The sequence below is a fragment of the Topomyia yanbarensis genome, chromosome 3 (genome assembly GCF_030247195.1).
Source record: "Topomyia yanbarensis strain Yona2022 chromosome 3, ASM3024719v1, whole genome shotgun sequence".
In the NCBI taxonomy this organism is placed as follows: Eukaryota; Metazoa; Arthropoda; class Insecta; order Diptera; family Culicidae; genus Topomyia; species Topomyia yanbarensis.
The window spans coordinates 61,321,852-61,339,509 of NC_080672.1; the positions used below are offsets into that span (position 1 = coordinate 61,321,852).

A 17,658-nucleotide genomic window follows, 5' to 3' on the forward strand; every position below is an offset into this window, starting at 1 on the left:
AATATGGATATTTTCGGAACGGTCTTGAAGTAGGCACCAGAAATTGATTTTGACGCCATTTTTAAATCTAAGATAGCGACTTCCGGTTTAGCGAAATTCGCTCTAACCCAATCAGTATGGGATGTACAAATAGCTTTAATTAAGCAGTTGAATTTACTTGAATTTTAGCAATGTGTTTAATTTGAATCAATTAAAACCCCCAACTCACATTACATACATCTCTTTCTTCTCTCATTTCCATTCTCACCGCACTCTTCAGGATGCACACATAAAAATATTTTACATTTCGCTGGTTTATGATTAGATCTTATATTCGAGGATATTTTGGATGATCGCCCAGATTTTCCATTCAGGAATTTCGGTTAACCGGAAGTCGCCATCTAGAATTTCAAAATGACGTCAAACATCGACATTTGTCTCCTGCTCGTCAAAAACCATTCCGAAAATATTCATATTGGTTAAGTTGTAGAGAATCTCGCTAAGCCGGAAATCACCATCTTGGATTTCAAAATGGCTTCCAAAATCAATTTTTCATGGACAACCTTGGGCTGAACAGGCTGATTTATTTATTTATTTATTCCTGGCACCTGCTCGTTAACACTATTCCGAAAATACACATATTTATTGGGTTATAACGAATTTCGCCAAACCGGAAGTCGCCATTTTGGATTTCAAAATGCCGTCAAACATACATTTCTGGCACCTACTTGTCAAGACTATTCCGACAATACCCATATTTCATGGGTTGTAGAGAATTTCGCTAAACCGGAAGTCGCCATCTTGGATTTCAAAATGACACCAAAAATCAATTTCTGGCACCTACTCGTCAAGACCATTCAGAAAATACCCATATTGTTGAGGTGCGGGACATAAGGTGTCCAGACCCGTCTCTCCCATCTTTCCGAAAATCTTCTAAGTCTGTTGCATTCAAAAGGACTTATTTTTGCAAAAACCGTATTAATTGCGAAATCCGCGCAAAAAAAAAATTTTTAAATATTCTAAGTCTTGTGTTGAGAGTTTTTTTAGGCGAACTTTCGAATTAACGCGGCTTTTTTACGAGGATTTTCTGATTAACGCGGCTTTTTACGCGGATTTTCCAATTAACGCGGTACGTATCCCCCGCGTAAAAAAACCTGAGTGTAATACATTTTCATTATACATGACATGACAACTATAAGAAATCAATATTCGAGTTCTAAAATTTAGTAAAAGAAAAGACCAAATTGATAACTTGAACCAGTAATCAGCGGTTTGAGTTTGGTCGTCTTGATCAGCTGGTAGGAGAAACAGGATAATGTTCGCATAATGTATAGGAAGGATGCCCATATGATCTAAACACCAAAAATGGTTTGGTTAAAATCTCGATGTTTCATGCATTTTAAAGATATTTGTCATCCCAAATTCAAATTCGATTTCTTAGAATTTTTTAGTTCCTTCTTCTAGGGGAATTTCATGTGACCGGACGATTAACAGTTTGTATTTCCGGAATCATACAACGGATCCGTACGAAACTTTGTAGCAAGAAAACATACCTTTAATTTGAGGCATTTGTGATAATCGGCCAAACCATCACCGAGAAACTGATAATAGCAAAAATAACCCGAGAATAGTGAAAAACTGTATTTGAGCGCAATGAAAACTTGAATGCCCTATTTATCATACAACTGCGCGCATCAATTAGCAACCATCCTACCAGATGCGAGCCCAAGAGCACACTGACGCCAAAACTTCGTTGACGGTGGTACACGCATTCTTGAAAGAAGCTTATACACAGCGTTGCCAACTTTATTTTCAAAAAAACTGGAACCTCTCTTTAAAAAAGACTGGAAAAAACTGGATGCCCGAATAACCAAATTTATGCTTGCAAAAGGGAATGTAGTTTAGGGATGCAAAGTATTTTAAAATAAAATGGATCTATTTTTAATAAAACAGGATTCTCAAATATGAAGACAAACATTCAATATGAAAACGTTCAGCTATTAGACAAAATAAGAAAACAATTCTCATATAGCAGCGAATTTCTAGTTTAAGATAGTATAAAAGCGATCGCTACTATTTAAATATAACTTTTAGATAATTTCACATTACAAGTTTTAAGAAATTTGAAATGTTAAACGAAAAAATTGGTACCTTCAAACTAACGCACTATGCCATGTGTAATTAACAGACTAAAAAAACAATCTTCATTTTAATTAACAATATCTGCTAATCTTGCACTCCATAGCATATCAATTTCTAATGTGTATTGAAATACGACAGGGTGCAGCAAAATATGGTTACTGAAAAACAATTTCCCTTGTTCCCTAGAGAGGTTGTACTCTTCACAATTTCATTTATTTTATTTTATTATTTAGTACTAGTTTATATAGTAAACTACTATTGTAATGCAAATAGTGAGGAAATAATTTTGGCGCACACCTCTGGGAAAAAAATTGGATAAAACTAGACAATATTTAAAAAAACTGGACGATTTACACATTTGTCTGTTTGACTGGATCGAGTAAAAAAAACTGGAAGAATCCAGTTTAAACTGGAAGGTTGGCATCGCTGCTTATACAACAGGTAAAAGAAGCGAAAGAGATAGCATGTCTGGGTGTCGACCACATGTTGTGAGAATGGGAATTTATTTCAGCCGACTGCATGTCCCCACCATCATTTCAAGAACGAATGAGAAGCGCGATTGACAGATCTGTATGCGTACCGCGCAGTGCTACCAAAAGTACAGATGTTTCTATAAAGCTGAATTGTATAGGTACAGATTAAAATGATGTCTAAGGAAACTACAGCATGGTACATATTTTTGGAGATAAAATGGTAAAACAATAGTTTTATTTGACATTTTTAATACCTAGTAATATTGAGAAAGTGTATATAGGATATATAAATTTACGGAAACTGTTTTTCTTTGGTGTGTAATACAAATATATTTTGTAATTTGACTACTCCAAACAAATGATTTGCTGGCGAATGAACTTATTATTGAAACCTTAACAATAGAACAAATGATTTTTGCACTAAGAACTCAGTGTTTTTTATTTATTATTGACGAAAAATAAAGCGAGATTGGAAAGGTTGATGTATAAAACACCCAAATTAACCAAATATTATTCAACTAGCAAAACGTTCGCATTAGCTTATTGCTGTAAATATCGGTACAAATTTTCTGAAAAAGTAGTGCGATTTTTTTATTTCCGGCAATTAATATAAAATGTGGCATCACTGGTACCAGCTTATTTTAGTTTCTCTTTGCCGCTCAGCAGCGAGAGGGGAATGGGTGTCGCAGGTCTCCAACGTGCAATGTTGCATCCGAAGTTTTGAATCACAACAGAGCAAAACTTTCTCTTTTGCTCACCGAAAAAATTCGCGGCGGCCATGTTTAACTCAACAATTTGGTCATCGATGACCAATTGTTGAGCAATGTTGAATTTCGAAACACGCCTAAAATCTCAGAAATCATTTTCAAACGGGACTCATATGTTAAAGATTTGGGAGTCTACTTAGATCCCAAACTAAACTTCAAACACCACATTGAGTACACTATCTCTAAAGCCTCCAAGCTGCTAGGAATCATTTTTAGAGTCGTACATTCTGCAACTTTTAGACATCGACAATCATCGTCGTAGTCTTCGAACACATCCTTTCTTTCGCATTCTGGTAACCAGAACAAATTATGGTTATAACGGACCTTTCGTCAGTATGTACCGTCTTTTCAATCGCTGTCCAACGACTTCGACTTTCATTTGTCCCGTAATGTCGTCAAGAAATCGTTTTTGAGCTCATTATCTTGTTAGCTGTAGTCTAGTGCTAGTTCATAGTTATTAAGATTGTGCTGTTAATTTTAACTGTAGTTGTAAGTGTATAATTGTATCATTTGGATATTTGTTATCTGTTGATATAAACGATGAGGAGTTTTAATGCCTGCTGAAAAGAAAGTTAAAACAAAATTCCAGCGGGCTTTTCCATTCTCCCAAATAAATAAACAAATAGACATTAAATTAGAGATTACTTAGTAGGGAAAGTTATGAAAATTTAGAGCCTAGTACTAAAGTGAGAGCAATGATTTACAATATACAGATCGGAAAATTAAAAGTGATAGGGTCATTAGGAACAGGCTTCAAATCTTCCGGAGTAATCTTTTCTCTTCTATTGGTAGGAGTCGTGCTAGACAGAGTTACTACGAACTGTTTAAATTTACCAACATGTCTAACGGTAACAGCAGAGTCCCTCTTTATCATGAGAACCGACAGCCTATCTATACATTCCAAATCGTTTCATGACTAATTTTTTTGTAACTTTCCTACTTGATAATCTCTACCTAATTTAAAGTCGTTAAAATGAAAAGAAAAAACCTATGTTAATCCACCTAGCGGTGCAATTGTGCCTTTCTCAATCATGACTCACGAGAATGTGTGCGTTGTTTATATTCATTAAAAGCATTTAAATGCATATATTACATTTTATTGATATACATCACATGACAAATATATATATAGGAAAATAAATCATTATTCGAGTTCTAACCTTTTGAAAAAGAAAAAAACAGCCACGGTAATATTGAACTGAAAAAGGTGCGAAATCGGCAAAGTCCCAAAAAGTTGATTTTTATAAAAAAAATTTTCGAGATAACATAAAATCTCGACGTTTCATGCATTTTACAGATGTTTGGCATCAAAAATACGAATTCGATTTCTAAAATTTCATGGGGTCCCCCCTTTGAAAAAAAAATTGAGTTCCGGCTTATATGGGAATTTCATATGTTACCGGACGATTTAGTCTATATTTTCGGACCCATATAAGCGATCCGTACGAAATTTTATTGACATCTATGGGGATATTATAGCTATCATTTGGGACTAAGTTTGTGAAAATCTGCCCAACCATTTCCGGGAAACTGATGTGAGTTCGTAAATTTTGAAAGATGGCCGCTTTTCCCGGGCACTTCCGGAACCGTCTATGGTGGTCAATGTAGTCAACGAAAGTTTGGTTGGCCGTCGGTGACCTAGAACAGCAAATTTAAGTTGTTTGAGAGACATTTTAGCGAAATTTTTACCTTTTTTGCTTTCATCGAAGTATCGGTTTGAATCACAATTTGCTATTTGATCGCACGCCAAACCCTGTAACTCCGGAACCGGAAGTCGGATCGGGATGAAATTACATAACCATTTACGAGGACGCAATACCTTTCATTTGAGGCCAAGTTTAGTCGAATCGGTCTAGCCATCTCCGAGAAACCGATGTGACTGTTATTCTGAATTTAAATACTTCCACCGGGGCTTCCGGAACCGATGATGGTGGCCAATGTGGCCAAATAGACTTTGAATGAATGTTAGTTACCTAATACTACAAATCGAAGCAGTTGTGGTCATATTTTGGAAAAATTTTCACCTTTATACATTCATTGCAGAATTTCTTAAAATCGACATTTTCTGCGTGTTCGTACTCATCACCCTGTAATTCCGGAACCGGAAGTCGGATCCATTAGAAATTCAATAGCAGCCGTTGTACCTTTCATTTGAGACTAAGTTTGTCAAAATCGGTTCAGCCATCTCTGCGAAAAGTGAGTGAGATTGTGTTCGCGTACACACACAGACGCACATACATACACACACATACATACACACAGACATTTGCCGAACTCGACGAACTGAATCGAATGGTATATGTCACTCGGCCCTCCGGGCCTCCGTTACAACGTCGGTTTTCAGAGCAATTGCAATACCTTTCTATTGAGAAAGGCAAAAAGATAGAGCTGGAATAGGTTGTTGTCCAAACAAATAACATATAAATAATTCCAAAAGTGTTTCTAAGACAATATTACTGTTAAGTTTTAAAAGAAAGTTGAAAGTTTCACTTTTTATCGCTTTCCATGTAATACTTCCAGGAATCGCTATATATTTACCGACAGCATTAATCATTTGCAATAAAAAGTTTATAAATCTTAGTGAAAGCAAAAAATGAAATTGATCACCGACACTCTTGTATTTTCAAGTCGGTAACCGACTCTTTGCTGCTGTTACGGCTTCCTCACCGCAACCTTATCTTGTTATCGATAAAGATTACTGATTTCAACGAACTTACGTCAAATTTTGCTTTTATCGAAGCGTTCTAAGAATTCATGGCTTGCTTAACCCTTTCATGCCCAACTTTTTTCTAGTGCATGTAGGGTTTCAAAACTATTTTTCCTTTAAAACGGTGGGGTGAAGAAACTCCAAAAACCATTTTTCATAAAGGTAGGTGCTTTCCTTGCAGTGCTAGAAGCTACCCAATTTTTACCTTCTAATGCTCACTACAATTCTCCTAGAATATTTACAATAGTCCAACTGCGTGGAAAACGTAGCCAAAAATAGTCTAAATTGATAAGTTTTATCAGTTTTCACTAATATTGCAACATAAAGAAGTTATATGAAAAATTCATTTTCCGTCGTCAACGTAAACGCTCCATCGGAGTTCAATCAGACTAATTGCAATAACTTCAGTTCTAGAGCTGATCCTTGTAACCGTTAATACTCAAATGAAAGCCAATAGTCACATTTATTAGCCTTACTTGTTTTTGTGAGCAAATCTTGCCTCAATCAAAAGTTATAGCTGTTTAAAAGCGTTGTTGTCCACAAACAACATGGGCATGAATGGGTTAACGATTTATGTGTCCAACAAAAAAACACCTTTAACAGAACGATTAGGGTACTCGGGTACCCTCTTGGCTTCTTTAACCGGTTTAAACGCATTTAAATATTTTGGATTCAAGAACTCGTCCGCTTTTTGATTCTGTGAAATTGAGGCGGATGAATGGATTTGGTTCTTGGTAATCCGGATTTTCCAGAGTAATACTCCAGTAGCAGGGTATTTGTAAATTTTAATGATGTCCTAGCAATATGAGTATCAAAACTCTTCAAATTGTCTCTGAAGTCTGATACTTATTGCTACGGTACCATATGGCAATTTGAATGGGAATGGCAACTAACAGCCCCAACCTGCTCTGGAATGTCCGTTCCGGTGTATAATCACCAAATCGTTCCAAAACCACGAGATGCAGCCTGCTGATGCAATTCCAAGAAGTTTGATACCCATATTGCCAGTATTCCAGTGAAATTCACAAATAGTATCCCAGCATTGGAACATGCATCCGGAAATCCGGATTCCCGGGAACCGAAATCGGTTGGTAATTGCTTTAGTTAATGGCATTTTAGTTTGGTAAGTACCCGGGTACCGTTGTCGGCCTGTTACGTAGTAAAAAAAATCAGGAGCCCTTCCTCACTACCCTAAGGGGGTATATCAACAATTATTAACCAAAAGGCTTGACTTAGTGAAGTTCTAAGATGTCACAAAGTTTCAATTTACAGCTATGGATAAAAAATGGAAATTTCATTAATTGAAAGTTTAAAAGGTACCCGGGTACCGCGTCGGACACATAACGGTTAAAGAAAATGAGATATGCAGTAAGTTTCACATATTTCTCATATGTCTTCAATATTATAACCATACTTAATAATTTTAAAAAAAAACCGGAAACATTGGGGGGGCTGAAGCCCCCCGTCCGCACACCAATGACTGAACCACAAAAAACACGTTTGTGAAGCTGTTTAGTAAATATTGACAACGGAAAAAGCTGTGGAAAGTACCTCAAAATCAACATCCAGCGTCATCATTGAGGAAACTCACACTCGTAACCCATAAGGGCGAGAAACAAGAAAGAAATCAGACGTTCGTGAACATAGAGGTAGCAACCACGATGATGACACGGAAATATGAATAAAGAAGACGCACTTACTGAGAAAAAGATATTTCCCGGCTTCATAAGCACGTTTCAGCCTGCAATTGCTAGTCGCTCGCACGAAAACTGCCGGGTAACCAGTCAAACTTGTTTTATTAACTTTAAACTGTTTGCATCAATATGGGAATATATATAAGAGGCTAAAGGATCCATCTAGCTAAAGCATTGGGCAGAATCCAATTAAACCAATTTATATGATAAATAAGTAGAAGTATTATAGAAGACAGAACACTAAATTTCCCCAAAAAATAGCACTTTATTGCCAATGATTGCCACATTTCACAAATTTCGGATATTATGCTAGAAATTGGCTAGAATGAAGTTAGTTACTTAAACGATATTTTTAGGATTTTTAGTTTCTATTTTCTTAGTTTGAATTGTTTTCGCTTTTAAAAAATTCATTCGGTGTCTAATGACTATCTCAAGCCGTCAGAATTGATATGATTTTGCAATCTTTTATGATTTTTAGGGTGAAAAATCCCTGGTCACGCCTTCCTGTCGATATCTTCGGTCGTCCAGCTGGTAGAGTCACCTGTCTTACACCGAATGATAATGTTTTGAACACGCAAATTTTTAATATTTAATATTTTTATTGAATGTCCAGATTATTGTGAATACAATTGTGTACGCTCGCACCAGTTGTTCTACAGATACACACACATTCATAGTAAGTAGGTATCAAACAGCTGCTATTACCACATTAAGCAATAGTCACCAATGTGTAACCCTTCAGCAGAAGTCGTCAGTTGCTGTACTCGGCTAGATTCAAACTCAACAGCAGAGCCCGCTTAAATCCGGTTCACATGCAACCAGCCGGTTGCTCGGCAAGGGCTACGCAGCAGCTGCCTACGGCGTTTTAATTTTGCTGCAGCCCACCCACCACCGTATCAAAACAGTTGAGATGAGATGCAATTCGATGATGGGTTAAGGCTGTGTGGGTTGAGCGAGGTGGGAGGTGGTGAACAAGCAACTCACTAAATGCAAATGACACTTTGCACCAGCGTGAATGGTGCGACAACTCGCTGCCGCCGTCGTTAGCTAGTTCCACTTAGTAAAAGGTGTACCAACCATATTGGCATCCCCGAGAGCGGATCCATTGAGCAGGTGTAACTGGTTCTTCACGCTCTTATTAGTTCGGTGAAGATGCACTTCTCGTGATGCACAGCGACAAAAACAGGAAGGAAGATGTGACAGGAACGGGACTAGGGATCTTCGCTATGACAAAGTAGCTTCCTTTAATTTGGCTTTCGACGCGGGGACAAGATTTATTAGGCCATTCCGGGCCGCTTTCTTTGTCACCTGCCCGAACTAGTGGCGGCAGTGATGGCAGCAATTTTTGGACGTCGTAAGGCACATTAAAACTGAATAATAGACGCAGCTGGAGTGGGGGCAAAAAAAGCAAGCAGCGGTCGTAAATTTTAGCTAACTCCCTCGCATTGGTCGGTGTGCTAATACTAGGTAGGGCAAGGTGCAAAAACGATATGTATTCAAAATTCAAACCAGCCGAAAGCAGCACGGCATTGCCTTGAAAGGGAAACAATAGAGCACATACTTCATAGGCCACTTTCGCTACGAGGCAAATGGGCGTACCGCTAGTATTCTATTACACGAACGCGAGGACTATCATCAACTGCCGGCACAATGGCAATCACCGGACGACGAATGGATGCATGCGTACACTCAGGCAAAAAATACAGCGAATTTCATTGGAATATCGTATAATTTTTAGCCACAAGTAGCACGTATGTAAATCATAAGATTATCTTATGAAACGGCATTTATTTGGTCAAATCGGTTTGCTATGATTTCATGTTCCATAAGGCATCTTTGAATTATCATAAGACAATATTATACATTTGTCTTATGTTTATGAGAATCATAAGATGCTCGTATGAAACTTGAACGACTGGCATATGCAATAACTTGTAAAATGTTAAGGTAATCATACAAGTCGTATGTTTTTCATATTAATCTTATGAAAACATAGTTTTGTTACTTTTCTAGTCATCATAAGATGAATCTTATGAATTTCGCTATGCATTTTGCCTTAGTGTAGGTAGAGAGGTACGTGCACAAGAGATCATTGACGATGCCGACACAGACTTGCGGCGACAGTAGTGAGTGTGATGGCTACGAATAATGCTGGCGAGAGTTTGTCAGCGTGCCCTCGCGTCAAAACTCATTTACATCAATCAATAATTTCTCGACGCCATCTGCATTGTTAGGTGGTGGAGTGCAATGCCCGGCTGGACGGTGGGGGATCGCGGTAAGAGAAAGAAGACCCAGCAATGAAACAATTGAAACTTCATGACATACTTGACGAAGCTCTTAGAACACAGACGGCACTTGACGTGTGCTGTGAACCCGGAATTGGAAGCCTAATCGTACGACGATACTTTGCATTGTAACGATAGTTTCATGTGAGATTTGTTTGGAATTTAGATTTTTTTTCTTGGTTGTAAAATAGGCAGATAAAAATAAAGGGGTAAAGTGCCAATTTTCTCAATACTAAGCAGGGTACCTCACTAATTCATTAATTTCTCGACCTACAATCAATGGAATGCGTAAAAATTGACAGCTTTACTTCGTTGTTAAGAACCAATATAAAAACACAAATGAGCTGAAAACAGTGAAATTCTCGTGTTTGAGCGCAATGAAAACTCGATTCGAGTGCCCCTATTGTTGCGCTACCATTTTACTCAATGCGTTGAACAAAGATGGCAGACACTGCTCTAACCAACGGCTTCAAATGGGTAGGGTGACAATAGAAATATGGCGAAAATGGGCTCAACACCCTATATATATATATATATATATATATATATATATATATATATATATATATATATATATATATATATATATATATATATATATATATATATATATATATATATATATATATATATATATATATATATATATATATATATATATATATATATATATATATATATATATATATATATATATATATATATATATATATATATATATATATATATATATATATATATATATATATATATATATATATATATATATATATATATATATATATATATATACTCTTAATTTTTGTCTAATTTTGCTTCTATAGATTCTACAATATGTAGAATTTGTCTTCGACACTTAAATACAAAGCCCCTGCACATGTTTCATTTCGGTAACACAGTGGCGTAGCCAGAAATTTGGTTTGGTTTAATGAAAATCGTAAATTTTTTGAAAAATGCTAAAATTTTATATGAGTTTGATAAATTATCGAAAATTCAGAAACATAGGTAGTCTAACAGATGTCATTCCAATCTTTACGTTCCAGCACGGCGCGCACCGTTCATGCAGTAGGTAAACAACGAACACTACTTACACGCAACCATAAAATAACCTACAGAATAAGTTCTTTTAACTTAAATTTAGGTACTTTTGAGCTGTGCGTCGCTTTCGCACTTATTAGTGTTATCAAAAACAAAACGTGAGATTCGACTCAGTAGAGGTCTTCCGTGCTGTAAGGTACTTTTGAGTTGTTTGGGGTATACTCAAAATTAGGTAAATTCAACTTAAATTTAGGTAAATTAAACTCAAGGTTGAGTTATTATTTTTGCCGCAGTTAAATGGAAACTACCTTCAACACGGTTTACCTAATTTTACCATCCTGCACGATTCCACGAGATTGAGTCAAATGTACTTAATTTTAGGTAGTTTTTCGGTGGCGTGTACACTATCGTCAGCTGGCTGTTTCTCGCACGCACTGCACGTTATGACGAGGAAATTATTCTGCGATGGGGGATTCTTGGAGGGAACACTATGCGGTTTTGTTCGCACTACCGCGTAAAATGGCTAGTTTGCCTCTTGGGGACGCTACCGAAAATCACTTTTCGCGCATTTTTTTCTGGCTGTACCCGTCTTCAGCGGGGCCCGCCTTCAGCGGGAATTTTTTCGCCTATTCTGGGCAATTTACGACCGCTTTTGCCTATTCTGGGCAGTTTTATGTTCACTTTTTGCCTCTTCTAGGCAGCTTTCGTTCACTTTTTTGCCTATTCTGGATGTTCACTCGCGGGCACTTTTTCTTCAAGATCCGGCTCGAAGGACCAAATTTATGTTCACGCACTTCACCACTGTTCTTACTTTCTGGATCTCTTAGAAAGTTTTTGCCGTTGTTTTCACCTGCCTGATCAGGACTTTTTCTACACCCACTGCACTTTCTGCTATCGCACGCGAAATGAACAGGTTGACGGGGAACTAACTTCGGATACCGCGAAATAAAAACTCGTAGAATTTGGTTTTCTGCGAGCGACACCAACGATTGATTTTGTCTATCAAATTCTATGATAATTCTTATTCTTAAATCTAGGTAAGTATTTACAAGTATACACAAAACCTAAATTTCCATTTTCATTTCAGGTTGAAGTTGCGGATTAAAGGTGAGTATTGAACACCTCTATAGATTATTTTCTTGTATAATATGTCAATGAAGTCAAAGATTGCGTTCTTTTAAAGTGGGATAAATGTTCGAAAAAAATTTCAACGTTCAAGATCACCTAATTTAATAATCCTTCACTTTGAAGGTTTGACAACTTCGAGAAGTTTTCCAACATAAAACAGCGCATACTTTGATATAAACATTTTAGTGATTAATTCTCATAGAGGTAATTATGGAGAATTAACTCTTCAAAAATAGCAAAAGACTCGGGGCCTTCAGCAAAGTTGTTGATAATGTCATTTTAAACAATTTTGTTGAAAATATGACGGCTACATGGATGCAGCATATCGAACATAAATAAATATACTATTTCTCCTTAGCGAAGAAAAATTTAGGTAAAACTATTTTTCTGCACTAAGGAAAAAATTGTTTAACCCTCAAGAAGGCAAGGGGTCTCAGAGGCCCGGCTAGTTACAGTTCTCTAGTTTCATTTAACTTATAATTTGAAATTCAGATGCGTTTTCGGGTCTACAATTCTCTCACTGATAAAACGACAAAAAGAGGCTTACGATTTCATTGAGTCTTAGGAGCGATGCTTCTTTAAGTCACAATTTTAGCTGCCTTTTTGAGGGTTAAACCAATCAATGCGAATTGAGAACACAAAACCTATAACTAAATTAGTTATGTAATTTGCGTTTCGAGTTCCTCTCATCAGAATCCGACAGAACACACCAAAAAATAATGAAATTTAAACGACATGTAAATCAATACGAATGTAAACATACAACGATTGAATCAAAAATTTGATTGAAAATTACGTTAAAATCAATTGGAGCATCAAACAGCATACAATTTTACACTTTCATTCGTGTAATATTACATGTCATTCATTTTACAGCAGTATTCGAGTAAAAATACATTGAAGTGCATTGATTTTCCGTTTAAAGAAACTGTAATTTTCAATCCACGTGTAAAATTATAGTAAAATTCGTTGAAGAAAGCACGACAAGTCGTGTGTATTTGTGGTGGAACTTAATTTTACATTTATATTCATGCTCCAAATATGTGCATGAAAATAAACTTAAAATTACAAACTATTTTTTTCTGTGTACAGGACTAAGCTACCGCCGAATTGATGCTAGCTCCAAAAAAACGGAAACACTCTTTGTGTTTCTGAACAAACCCATTTAAATATTTGGAAACTTCTTTTAAAAGTCAGTTCTCTTAAATGTATTTTGTGTAAGATTCAGAGACTCATACCTTGAATGCAATGTAAATTTATTGCTTATTAACCGCATAACAGATTTTTCAAATACAGTAATATCAGCATAACTTTTTGTAAAGGTTTTCTACTACTATATATCGACACTCTGAATATGTGGGATATTCATGTCTTCGAAAAAGTTGTTTGAAATAGCATTTTCGAAAACTTTGCTGGAGACATTAAGTCTCGACCCAAATTTGCGTGAAGAGTAAATTCTCTATAATTATTTATAGGAGGATTAACCGCCAAAATTATTTTATCAGAAGATGAGCAGTTTTACGTTTTGAAATTCTTCAATGTTACTTAACATCGAAATTTGACAGATACGAATGAATGTGATCATGACTGTTAAAAATATATCGAGCATTGATTTTACTTTTCTTCATTATTCAAGCTCACAACTTGACAACGAGTCCTAGTACCTAGTACACAAAATTTTAGTACGCAATTAAATTTAACATTAACTTGAAATATATTGAAATATTAATTAATTCCAATCCTGATTAGAGGCTATTCATATAGTTTATAATACAACAAAAATCAAATGCTCATAAAAACCGCTCCTGACCTGCTAGAGACAAACTGTAAACGTCTTTTATCATCAACTTCTAATTTCCGAAATGTTATTCTTGTTATTAACCATATTGAATTTTTGTCTAAATTTTACGCAATCTAAAAAAACCCTCCCCAAGATTTAGGGGCTTGACGGTATTGCAAACATCTTCAAGCATCAATTGCTTTAAGATGGGTATTGCATTACGCCTCGATAGTGGTGCATCGAGGAGACCGAGAGGGCTTATGCGCCTTTTTTATTTTATATGTTTCTTCATACTCTGCACATGCGCATAGCAACGCTAAACCACTGGTCTATGTGCGGTGGCGTGACCGAATGGCGGATCGACGTAGATTGACTTTTGCTGTGTGCTATGTTTGCAAATATTGTTCCACAATTTGATGGTGGTATTCGTGGACGGGGCTCACAGTGGGGGTCATTGTGTGTCCATTTATCGGTAGATTTCGTCATCGTGCATATACTAATTAAATTAATTTAAAAATTAAAGTAGAATAAGTAGAAACCTATTAGTTGTAGCTTTGTGACAATCGTAGTTATTCGTACTAGTGTACAACTGTTATGTGCTAGTCGTATGTCTATCTATGTATGCATTCGTCTGAGTATTTGTGACAGTTGGGTCAGGGAATGGATACAGAGCTGGCGTATATGATAGAATAGTGGCTAATACTTCTGGTGATCAATCTGAGCATTTGGTTCTATCCATTCGGGAAAATCGGGTTGGATAAATTAGGGTAAAATAAATTTACCAACGCACGCGAATCATCCATTCCCGGCCAGCATAGCATGATCAAAGTCTAACAGCATGCAATTGTCGTTAATGATAAATATACAACATTTGCTGTATTTAGACGAGTTTGATTGCATGTTACATATGTTTTTCTATTCTACTTCATTAGTCTGTTTCATTTGTACATCTATCAGTTTGCTTTTCCATTATTTATGTATACCGAAATAGTATTGTTCAATTTATACACTCCTAGTCAAGCTCTTTGCATCTTTTTTTCTTTATTCGGCATGTTATGGTTCCTTTTATTAGTATATCTCTACTATACGCTATCTATACTCATATAGGTACAAACGCTCGTGGCCTTCGCGATAACACAAACCTGGCCACACACGCGACCATGCAATTGCAATAATCCACATATACTTACGCCCGCGATTTCGACTACATGAAAAAACCGCGGTAGTTAAGTAAACGTGGCATCTTTAAACTTCCAAACGCGGTCTCAAACATTAACTCACCACTCGCGCAATCATGAAACGGTCACGTCCGAAAGTTTTATCAGCCTGGACTAATGTCTTCAGTTGAACCAATCAAAAAAGTGACGCTCATATTCACTAAACAACACGTTCCATGGTGACATGACCTGGAACTCAAGTTTCAACCATAGGGAAACGGACTACCATCTGTACCATACACTAAAAATTAAGCATCAGATTCACGGTCCGCGCGCGATCAAACAAGAATACACGCTACATCATTATAAAATCAAAACTATACACGCGAAGTCACATACACGTGACAAACACGTTAATATACAAATGCTTGAGCCCTTCGCGACCATCCCCGGCACCTACACCCGCGATCTCGTAAATATGATGGCATCCCGGTGATAAAGTGAATGTCTCAGCTCCTATAAATTTTCAAGCGCGGTCTCAGACGTGAACCTAAAAACTCCCGCACTCGATGATGAATGGGTCACTTCCGGATGTTTCTATCCTTGATATCAGCAGACTATGTCCATGCCTTCAATTGGATCAATTAAAAAAAGAAAGCTCTCATATCCACTGGATACCACGTTACATGGCGACATGGCCGAGGACTCTAGTGATATGGGGTAACTTACTCCCTGTCAGAATTGTACACCAAAAACTAACTATCAGAATGAAGGTCCGCGTCACTATCCAAGAACACACGCGTATATAGGAAATGCCACACGGTTACAAAATCCAGTCTTGTACACGCGAAATCACATGAACACGAGCACACGTGACAAACACGTTAACGTACGAACGCTTAAGCCCTTCGCGATTAACAACACACACCTACGTTCGCGATCGCGCAAACTTAATAACACTCCGGTAATAAGGAGAACGTTTTAGCACTCACGAAGTTTCAAACGCTGTCTCAAACACGAACCTAGAAACGTCCGTCTTCGCGCGCTCATGAATCGGTCACGTCCGGAAACCATTACTCTCTGCCCTAATAACTTAGGTCCATACATTCAGTAGGACCAATCAAAAAATTAAGCTCATATCCACTAGACAACACCGGGAACTGTAGTAATGAAGAAGATCTGACTCTCTTTTAGCATCTTAGCAGTACACCAAAAATAAATTATTAGATTCACGGTCCGCGCGCGATTATCCAAGAACACTCGCGAATATGCGAAAGACACACGGTTATAAAATAGAATTTATACACGCGAAGTTACATATACGTTAGCACACGCGATCGAACACGTTAACGTACAAATGCTCGAGTTCTTCGCGATGATACACGCGATCGCGAGTCCCTACGCCCGCACATATCTAAACCGTACAATGAATATCACATTCAGAATCATGGCCTGCTACAATTGGCCTAAAGCAGTGTTTTAGTGGGCGACATTGCCTGTCTGGTCTGCAAATTGTAGTATGTGATTCTGACGGGGAGCCCTTCCGAGAGCCTAGCTCTACAGCTCCAATAGGACAACTCTCGAAAAAAAAGCTAGAAACTGCTCCATTGCTACCAGCAAATAAATCAATCGTCGTAAGTCGCTTTGTCTGCACAGTAGCAGCAAAATATCGTGTTCCAACCCACTATGTCGAAAAATATGAGTGACGGTTACAAGCAGAAAGTGGCCTATTATGGCCAAACTGTGTTCCTGTTTACTTTTAGAGACGGTCTTTAAGATCAATTGTTAAAAGTACAAAGGGAGGTAAAGACGGCCAATGTTTACTCCCTACAATTTCACCACGAAATATATCCGCTCACTGTTAAAATAAAAATTCTAATCTCTCCGGTGGTTGGAGGTACTATTCCTACTATTGCAGCACCTGCAGATCGTTCAGCATCCTTCCGGGGGTGCAGAATACACTGCTTTAATTATTTTGTGTCGTTACCCAAGTAACCATAGGCACTAATTTAAAACTCTAGATAAGCTATAAGTTGGCGATTACATTGCTAACTAGCCGCATACAAGTATTATTTTAAATGCTCTAATGCACCTAAAATGCACAGCATTAAATCTAGCACTATATCGACATACAGAACATAGACATGGGGACGGGCACAGCGTAGTTGGTAAATCGATTACCTTGTACGCAGCTCATCTGGGTTGGATTCCCAACCCCCGCACAGTAGGGTTAGAAATATTTCCAAAAGAGATATCACTAACCGAAAAAGAAGCGAATGACCCTAAGGTGAAAACCCTTATAACCAAAATAATAATAAAAAAAGAACAGACATCGTGCTAAAAAGCTTTTGAAGATAAATGCTATGAAGATTTTTTATAAAACTATAAGTGCAAATATAGAATCTTGTTATGCTGCTTTGAGACACCGAACAATAACAAATATACGTATGCGTCACCTAAACTCGTATGCCTTCATGTAATAAATGATGACGTAATAAACTTAAAATC

The 17,658-nt window shown here is 37.1% G+C and overlaps 1 protein-coding gene across 4 annotated transcripts in view; it reads right to left on the bottom strand.

The window, feature by feature from the left end:
- LOC131688646 (beta-1-syntrophin) overlaps positions 1-17,658 on the bottom strand; it is an 856,448-nt gene that overhangs the window by 616,876 nt on the left and 221,914 nt on the right. The gene's annotated exons all lie outside the window — the stretch shown is intronic.